At 36.8% G+C, this 7,943-nt stretch overlaps 1 long non-coding RNA gene across 1 annotated transcript; it reads right to left on the reverse strand.

The window, feature by feature from the left end:
* Positions 1-3,783: 3,783 nt before the first annotated feature.
* On the reverse strand, positions 3,784-7,727 carry LOC124375898. The gene is made up of 3 exons (XR_006923738.1): positions 7,005-7,727; positions 6,496-6,703; positions 3,784-4,016 (listed from the first exon to the last, which is right to left on the reverse strand). It is a non-coding gene; the product is annotated as an uncharacterized LOC124375898 (long non-coding RNA).
* Positions 7,728-7,943: the final 216 nt, after the last annotated feature.

Genomic DNA, 7,943 nt, shown 5'->3' on the forward strand with positions numbered 1-7,943 from the left:
GGGTCTTCCAACATGACAATGACCCGAAGCACACAGCCAGGATAACCAAGGAGTGGCTCTGTAAGAAGCATATCAAGGTTCTGGCGTGGCCTAGCCAGTCTCCAGACATAAACCCAATAGGGAATCTTTGGAGCGAGCTCAAACTCCGTGTTTCTCAGCGACAGGCCAGAAACCTGACTGATCTAGAGAAGATCTGTGTGGAAGAGTGGGCCAAAATCCCTCCTGCAGTGTGTGCAAACCTGGTGAAAAACTATAGGAAACGTTTGACCTCTGTAATTGCAAACAAAGGCTACTGTACCAAATATTAACATTGACTTCCTCAGGTGTTCAAATACTTATTTGCAGCTGTATCATACAAATAAATAGTTAAAAAATCATATATTGTGATTTCTGGATTTTTTTTTTTAGATTATGTCTCTCACAGTGGACATGCACCTATGATGACAATTTCAGACCCTTCCATGATTTCTAAGTGGGAGAACTTGCAAAATAGCAGGGTGTTCAAATACTTATTTTCCTCACTATATATATATATATATATATATATATATATATATATATATATATATATATATATATATATAATGTATAGTATAATTTTATTATAAGACCAAAAACTCTGAGACATTCAGAGAGAATAAGAAAGGAGAACATGCTGTAGAGTAGATTGAAAAATAATAATAATAATTAAAAGATCTAATGTAGTGCACACCCTCCTCAGCAGCAAGGGGCCAGGATATACAACAATGTCTGACTTTGACAAGCACAATTTGTCTTTTACAGTGTGGCAAGTAAAAGTATCTTATCTTGATTAATTTAGCCTTCAGCATGAAGCAAGGTGAATGGAAGGTGGCACAAATGAGGGAATAGGATGTCAGCAGTAGTGTAAACAGCCCCTAAGCCGAATGTTGTTCCATCACTCATGGTGGGACAACCCCTTTGCTCCCCCTGGGTCACATTTATTTAAAGCCAATGCCAAAGCAGCAAAGGTTTGGAGAACGAAAAAGAGGTTCTGTATTACCCTAAAAGACTGCTAGTTTTAAACTTTAAATAGGTTCATATCGTGCATCTCCTTAATTGGTTTCAACTAGGTCAATTGTTTATCAAATAATTCTCCAAAGCAGGAAGAGATCAGAATTATCCACATTATTTTCCAGATAAGGAACAGCATAACAGACAGAATGCACAACAGGTAACAGGTTTACACAAAGTTGCTACACAATTTATGAAAAACAAGTTTAGGGATGAATTAATAAAGTGCAAAACACAAATAGAAAGCACTGTTAAGTGTCTAAGTAAAGTAATGAAGCACTATGAGTGTCCTGAACAGCTACAATGAGCCTTAACAAAGATTCTACAGGTTAAAGAATCCTATCTTTTCCAAAAGGCATTCCCCCAATCCACTCTAAAGAAATTTGACTATTGGTTACAAAAAGAATTCAGGTAACAAAGTGACACTTAATATAATTAATAGATGTTAAGTGTTGAAAGTTTAAGTAAAATGCATTAAATGGATTATTTAAATGTATTAAAAATATTAAGTCCGTTATGATAAAACCAAAAGTTAAAATGTGTTGCATTTAAATTATGAGTTAATCTATTTAATACATTTAGTATAAATAAAATAATTAAATAAAAATATATTTCCACATGCGTATTACCCAGGCTGAAATTAATATTTTAATAAATTTAACATAATTAATATTTAGTTAATGTTAGTTAAATATTAGGTAAATATTTTAATTCATTGCTATTTACTATAAATCCAAGTAAATTGTTTTTTTAATAAAATCTTTAAATATAAATGTTTTGAGTTGAATGAATGAATATTGTTCTCTTATATTTGTGCATTATGACTCTCCTGTTATGACAGATTGGAATAAAAAGCTTTATTTAAAAAATTATAATAATTATAAAATTTAAAAAGAGGCTTAAAAGTTAAAAACTTTAGCGCTACAGCCCTGTTTTTGACACACACAGACACCAAGAACATGAAACTTAATAATGTGACTATTAATAATAATAAAAATAAATGTCATGCCACAATGCATGCTGGATGTTTGTGTAGTACAAAACTCCCAGCATGAACAAATTATGCAGCTGCATGGTTTAACTATTTTCTTTTATTTCGGTGTTGTTTGGGATGTTATTTTTAGTAGACTATGTGCGATGTACAAGGTTGATATTTCTTTTTTTTTTTTTTTTTTGTTTGATTGTCACCAACCTAGAGATTAGTATGCAGATTTTTGATATCTGTTTGTATTTGCTATAGTTCAAAATGTTTTTTGTGCATGGTTTGCTCAGAGCCATTTCACAATAATTGATGGCTATTGTATCAGTGGTGCAGTTGTATTAGTAATATAGCACACTTTTAATAAAAGATTAAATATTGGGTAGGATATGTGAATTGCATGAGGTCTGTGACATCACAAACTCTTGGTTCGTTTGGCTTTTCTGTTATAAAAGCAATGCTTAATAAATAAAACTAACAACAGCAAAAAAAAAATGTAATTTGAAGAGGTCATCATTCAAGCACCCAACTACAGCAAACATTGATCTCCATTATGGTGACAAATGAAAGTACAACACCTAAAATCTCAGATATTGTACACGTACACTGTTAAAAAAAAAAAAATCTGTAAAAAACTGTAAAAATGACTGGCAGAAGGGCTTCCAGAGATAATCCGTTAAATTACAGCAATAACCATTTTACTAAATTACTAGCAAAAAACTGTAAAAATACAGAATAGACTTTATCGTCAAAATACTTAAATTACAGAATATTACTGTTGATAAATAATTTTTAAACTATAGAAAAACAGATAAACTGTCAGGTTAATCACCATAAATTTAAGGTTTTAATGTTATTTTATAAAACTGATCTGTCCATTTACATTAATTTACTGTAAAAGTATAGTTTTCCTCATGTACAATAACAATGAAATAAATCCAGAAAGCAAATATTTGAAAAAGGTTTGTATATTTAATCTCGGGCCAGTGCAATTTATACAGTGGAACCCACTTATCTCGACCTCGGTTAACTCGACAACCCTATTAAGTCGACGTTTTTGAAGTGGAACCGCCAAATTCTCGCTTTGTCTAAGCATTTTTTATCGGTTATGTCGACTTTTTTTATGTCGCCGAACCCTGATATCTCGAGCACAAGGGGAGATAAATTTTCCATTTAACGTCGGTTATCTCGGTGCAGCCGCAGAAGAACTCGCGGAAGTGGCGGAAAAATCAAGCCTTACAGATGCTACAGGTGTTGTATTGTATACTGGTGAATCTCTGCTGTTAGTTAGTGCACATATGCCTTTTGTTGTTAAATGTTATGCGATGAACGGGAGGCGAAAGTAGATCCGCGATGCGCTTTGGGAAGAAAAGCGCAGCCGGTGAGAGAGTGCCGGTGGGAAGACACGTACCGGGATACGCATGAGCGATAACAACGACCGCCGTGAACCAACATATACCAACAATAATGGACAGTGAGAGTGTGGAAGTTTAAATAGGAGCTGGTGATGATGCTAAACGAGCACCATATGTGCGCGATTGAAGCCGGGAGCTTCAGAGAAAGCAGCCGAGAAAGCACCTGACACGCCGAAGGGGGCGTGGCAGGTGGATTCCTGACAGTTAACAAACATGTACTGTATGTATTTTTATAGCATGACTTCATCAAACAAATCATGGCAACGCCTCCAAAAACACGTGCATGCACATTCTCATTTATTAACGCACATCATGTACATAAAGAAATTTCAAGGACGTTAATATATTGCCGCCATATTTATTTTCGTTTATCTCGATCATCGGTTATCTCGATGCTTTTTGGCAACCCCCTAGGACATCGACATAACCGGGTTCCACTGTATATGCGTCAACAATAACACCAAAGTTATGTCAGCTGAAAACATGAGCAGTTCTGTCTTGGCAGGGTTGAGTTGATGATCATTCAACATACAGCAAGATATTTCTGTCCAGGAGGCAAAGATGAGAGCAGCAACTATCGGGACAGCCATCTGAAATAAGAGAGAGAGAGAGAGAGCGAGAGAGAGTGAGAGAGAGAGAGAGAGAGAGAGAGAGAGAGAGAGAGAGAGAGAGAGAGATGTTAATTCAATATTAGTAATATGAAAAGCCATGTTTCTAAATGACAGACCCATTGTCATGACTCACAAATGTTTGGGAATCCTTAGCAGAACCTGCAAAAATGTGAATAATTTTAACAAAAGAGGGATCAAACAATATGCATGTTATTTTATATTTAGTATTGTCCTGACTGAGATATTTAACATAAACAATGTTTCCATATGGTCCACAAGTCAAAACATGCCTAAAATTATTAAAATAACTACCTTTATGAACCTAAATGGTTTATAAGGGTCTGAATGGTTATATAGATGATCTATGATTGTTCTTTTGTTTTGTGACAGTTGTTCACGAGTCCCTTTTCTGTTCTGAATGGTAAAACGAGCATTTTTTTTAGACAAATCCTACAAAAGGTGGGTAATTATTGACAGAATTATCATTTTGGGGTGAACTAACCCTTTCACTGTTCAAACTTTTGAAGGGGGTTATTTTAATAATTTCTGCAATTGTTTTGTGTCATGGACTATACAGTATTGTTCAAAATAATAGCAGTACAATGTGACTAACCAGAATAATCCAGGTTTTTAGTATATTTTTTATTGCAACGTGGCAAACAAGTTACCAGTAGGTGCAGTAGATTTTCAGAAAACAAACAAGACCCAGCATTCATGATATGCACGCTCGTAAAGCTGTGCAATTGGTCAATTAGTTGAAAGGAGTGTGTTCAAAAAAATAGCAGTGTGGCATTCAATCACTGAGGTCATCAATTTTGTGAAAAAACAGGTGTGAATTAGGTGGCCCCTATTTAAGGATGAAGTCAGCACTTGTTGAACATGCATTTGAAAGCCTGAGGAAAATGGGTCGTTCAAGACATTGTTCAGAAGAACAGCGTACTTTGATTAAAAAGTTAATTGAAGAGGGGAAAACCTATAAAGAGGTGCAAAAAATTATAGGCTGTTCAGCTAAAATGATCTCCAATGCCTTAAAATGGAGAGCAAAACCAGAGAGACGTGGAAGAAAACGGAAGACAACCATCAAAATGGATCGAAGAATAACCAGAATGGCAAAGGCTCAGCCAATGATCAGCTCCAGGATGATCAAAGACAGTCTGGAGTTACCTGTAAGTACTGTGACAGTTAGAAGACGTCTGGGTGAGGCTAATCTATTTGCAAGAATTCCCCGCAAAGTCCCTCTGTTAAAAAAAAAAGGCATGTGCAGAAGAGGTTACAATTTGCCAAAGAACACATCAACTGGCCTAAAGAGAAATGGAGGAACATTTTGTGGACTGATGAGAGTAAAATTGTTCTTTTTGGGTCCAAGGGCCACAGACAGTTTGTGAGACAACCCCCAAACTCTGAATTCAAGCCACAGTACACAGTGAAGACAGTGAAGCATGGTGGTACAAGCATCATGATATGGGCATGTTTCTCCTACTATGGTGTTGGGCCTATTTATCGCATACCAGGGATCATGGATCAGTTTGCATATGTCAAAATACTTGAAGAGGTCATGTTGCCTTATGCTGAAGAGGACATGCCCTTGAAATGGATGTTTCAACAAGACAATGACCTCAAACACACTAGTAAACGAGCAAAGTCTTGGTTCCAAACCAACAAAATTAATGTTATGGAGTGGCCAGCCCAATCCCCGGACCTTAATCCAATCGAGAACTTGTGGGGTGATATCAAAAATGCTGTTTCTGAAGCAAAACCAAGAAATGTAAATGAATTGTGGAATGTTGTTAAAGAGTCATGGAGTGGAATAACAGCTGAGAGGTGCCACAAGTTGGTTGACTCCATGCCACAAAGATGTGAAGCCGTTTTAAAAAACTGTGGTCATACAACTAAATATTAGTTTAGTGATTCACAGGATTGCTAAATCCTAGAAACAAAAATGTTTGTACAAAATAGTTTTGAGTTTGTACAGTCAACGGCATACACTGCTATTTTTTTGAACACACCTCTTTCAACTAATTGCCCAATTGCACAGCCTTACGAGCGTGCATATCATGAATGCTGGGTCTTGTTTGTTTTCTGAGAATCTACTCCACCAACTGGTAACTTGTTTGCCACGTAGCAATGAAAAATATACTAAAAACCTGGATTATTCTGGTAAGTCACATTGTAATGCTATTGTTTTGAACAATACTGTATATAAACATCTATGTAAAATATATTACCCAGGACAATACTAAATAAAAACTAACATGCATGTTGTATGATCTCTCTAATTGTGTTAAAATCATTCACATTTTTACAGAATTTGCAAGGGATTCACAAACTTTTGAAATGCCACTGTAGGTACAAGGAGAGGAGAAGTGTTGTGTTCTAAGTAATGAACCTGGATGCACCCCAGTTACAACATGTTGCAACTTACTGTACAAACCTAACCCTGACACTATGAAGGACATACCTGAGAGGTAAGACTTGGACAACTGGAGTGAGGTTTTCAAAGACACAGACAATCAGGTGGATAACTGTTCCAAAAGCCGCAAACAAATCCAGCAAAACGAGCACAGATGACTTAAAAGTTGCTGGAGTCACAGAGCTTTAATAACCAAGAGCAGGACAGTCTTAGTTGAGTGGCCTCTTTGGAAACCAGACTAGTACAGGAGGTTGCTCTGTGTGAGAAAGCACAGTTTCAACATGACTCATTCATTAAATGAATACAATTGTCTGCTGCAGTGTTTTATTGATAAAATATTTGTTTTTTAATACTGTATCATCTCAGCGGATGAACATACACACTAAAAACATTTAAATAAAGTAATGTCTATTGCATGAGGGCATGGCTTATCTGTTTAAATTAAATCATCGTCATCTTAGAAATGTTCCTTACATTTACGTTTTGCACTAAAACACCCAGTACAGGCACTGATGTGCAAAACGTTGATGTTTTAAGTTGTTAGGAAATAAACTTACTTTTCATTTAAGTCCTCAGTTCACCTGTGCTCATATATCAGCAGCGCAGCACCAGCCTTTGCAGTATGTCGAACGCATCTGATTCGGAGTCCAAAAGTGTGTGTGTGTATTAATTAATGTCAGACAGCACGCGTACTGCTCGGTAGGTCGCGCATGCTCAGTATCAAAAATTCGCTGGTATCAGTAGTATGTCGGACGTGTCCGAAAGAAACGGTTCTTGATACAGTACTGGTGACTCGAGAACAGCAGTATGTGTGCTGCTCGGAATCGGCAGGTATGCGCATGCTCAGTGATGATCACTTGTTCAGCAGCATGTTTCAGTTTAATGTGTGTACTGTTGGAGAAACTAGAGAAGAACCCCATTCTCAGGGATATTGATTTATTTTGAGTCGGATAGACGGTCATACACATTCAAAAGTGAGTAACTTGAGTAATTTTGTTGATTAGTGCTGATTTGAGACGCGAACTGTTTTAAACGATTCAGTCCGATTTGGTGAACCGGTTCATTAAAAAGAACCAGTTCAAATGAACGATTCGTTCACGAACCGGACATCACTAATCCCCAGTCCTACTCTAAGCCCTCACCCTCATGACCCATGTATAAAGATTAGGGATGCACCGAATATTCGGCCACCGAAAATTTTCGGTTTTCGGCCGAAAGACTTTGATCACCGAAAAAACACGGCCGAAACAGTTTGTTGTGATGACGCAAACAGAAACCTCGGTCTGCACGTGCATGTCTAAAACAACATGTCTGCGGTGTGGACGTATTTCAGTATATCTGAGAAAGACCCACGGATAGCGATTTGCAAAACATGTAATGCCGAAATTTCAAGAGGGGGTACGTCTGCAAATACTTTCTCCACGTCGGGTTTAATTTATCACCTGAAATCCAAACATCCCGATCGCTATACTGAATATCAGAGGAACACGGCACAG

The sequence above is a fragment of the Silurus meridionalis genome, chromosome 2 (assembly GCF_014805685.1).
Source record: "Silurus meridionalis isolate SWU-2019-XX chromosome 2, ASM1480568v1, whole genome shotgun sequence".
NCBI classification, from domain to species: domain Eukaryota; kingdom Metazoa; phylum Chordata; class Actinopteri; order Siluriformes; family Siluridae; genus Silurus; species Silurus meridionalis.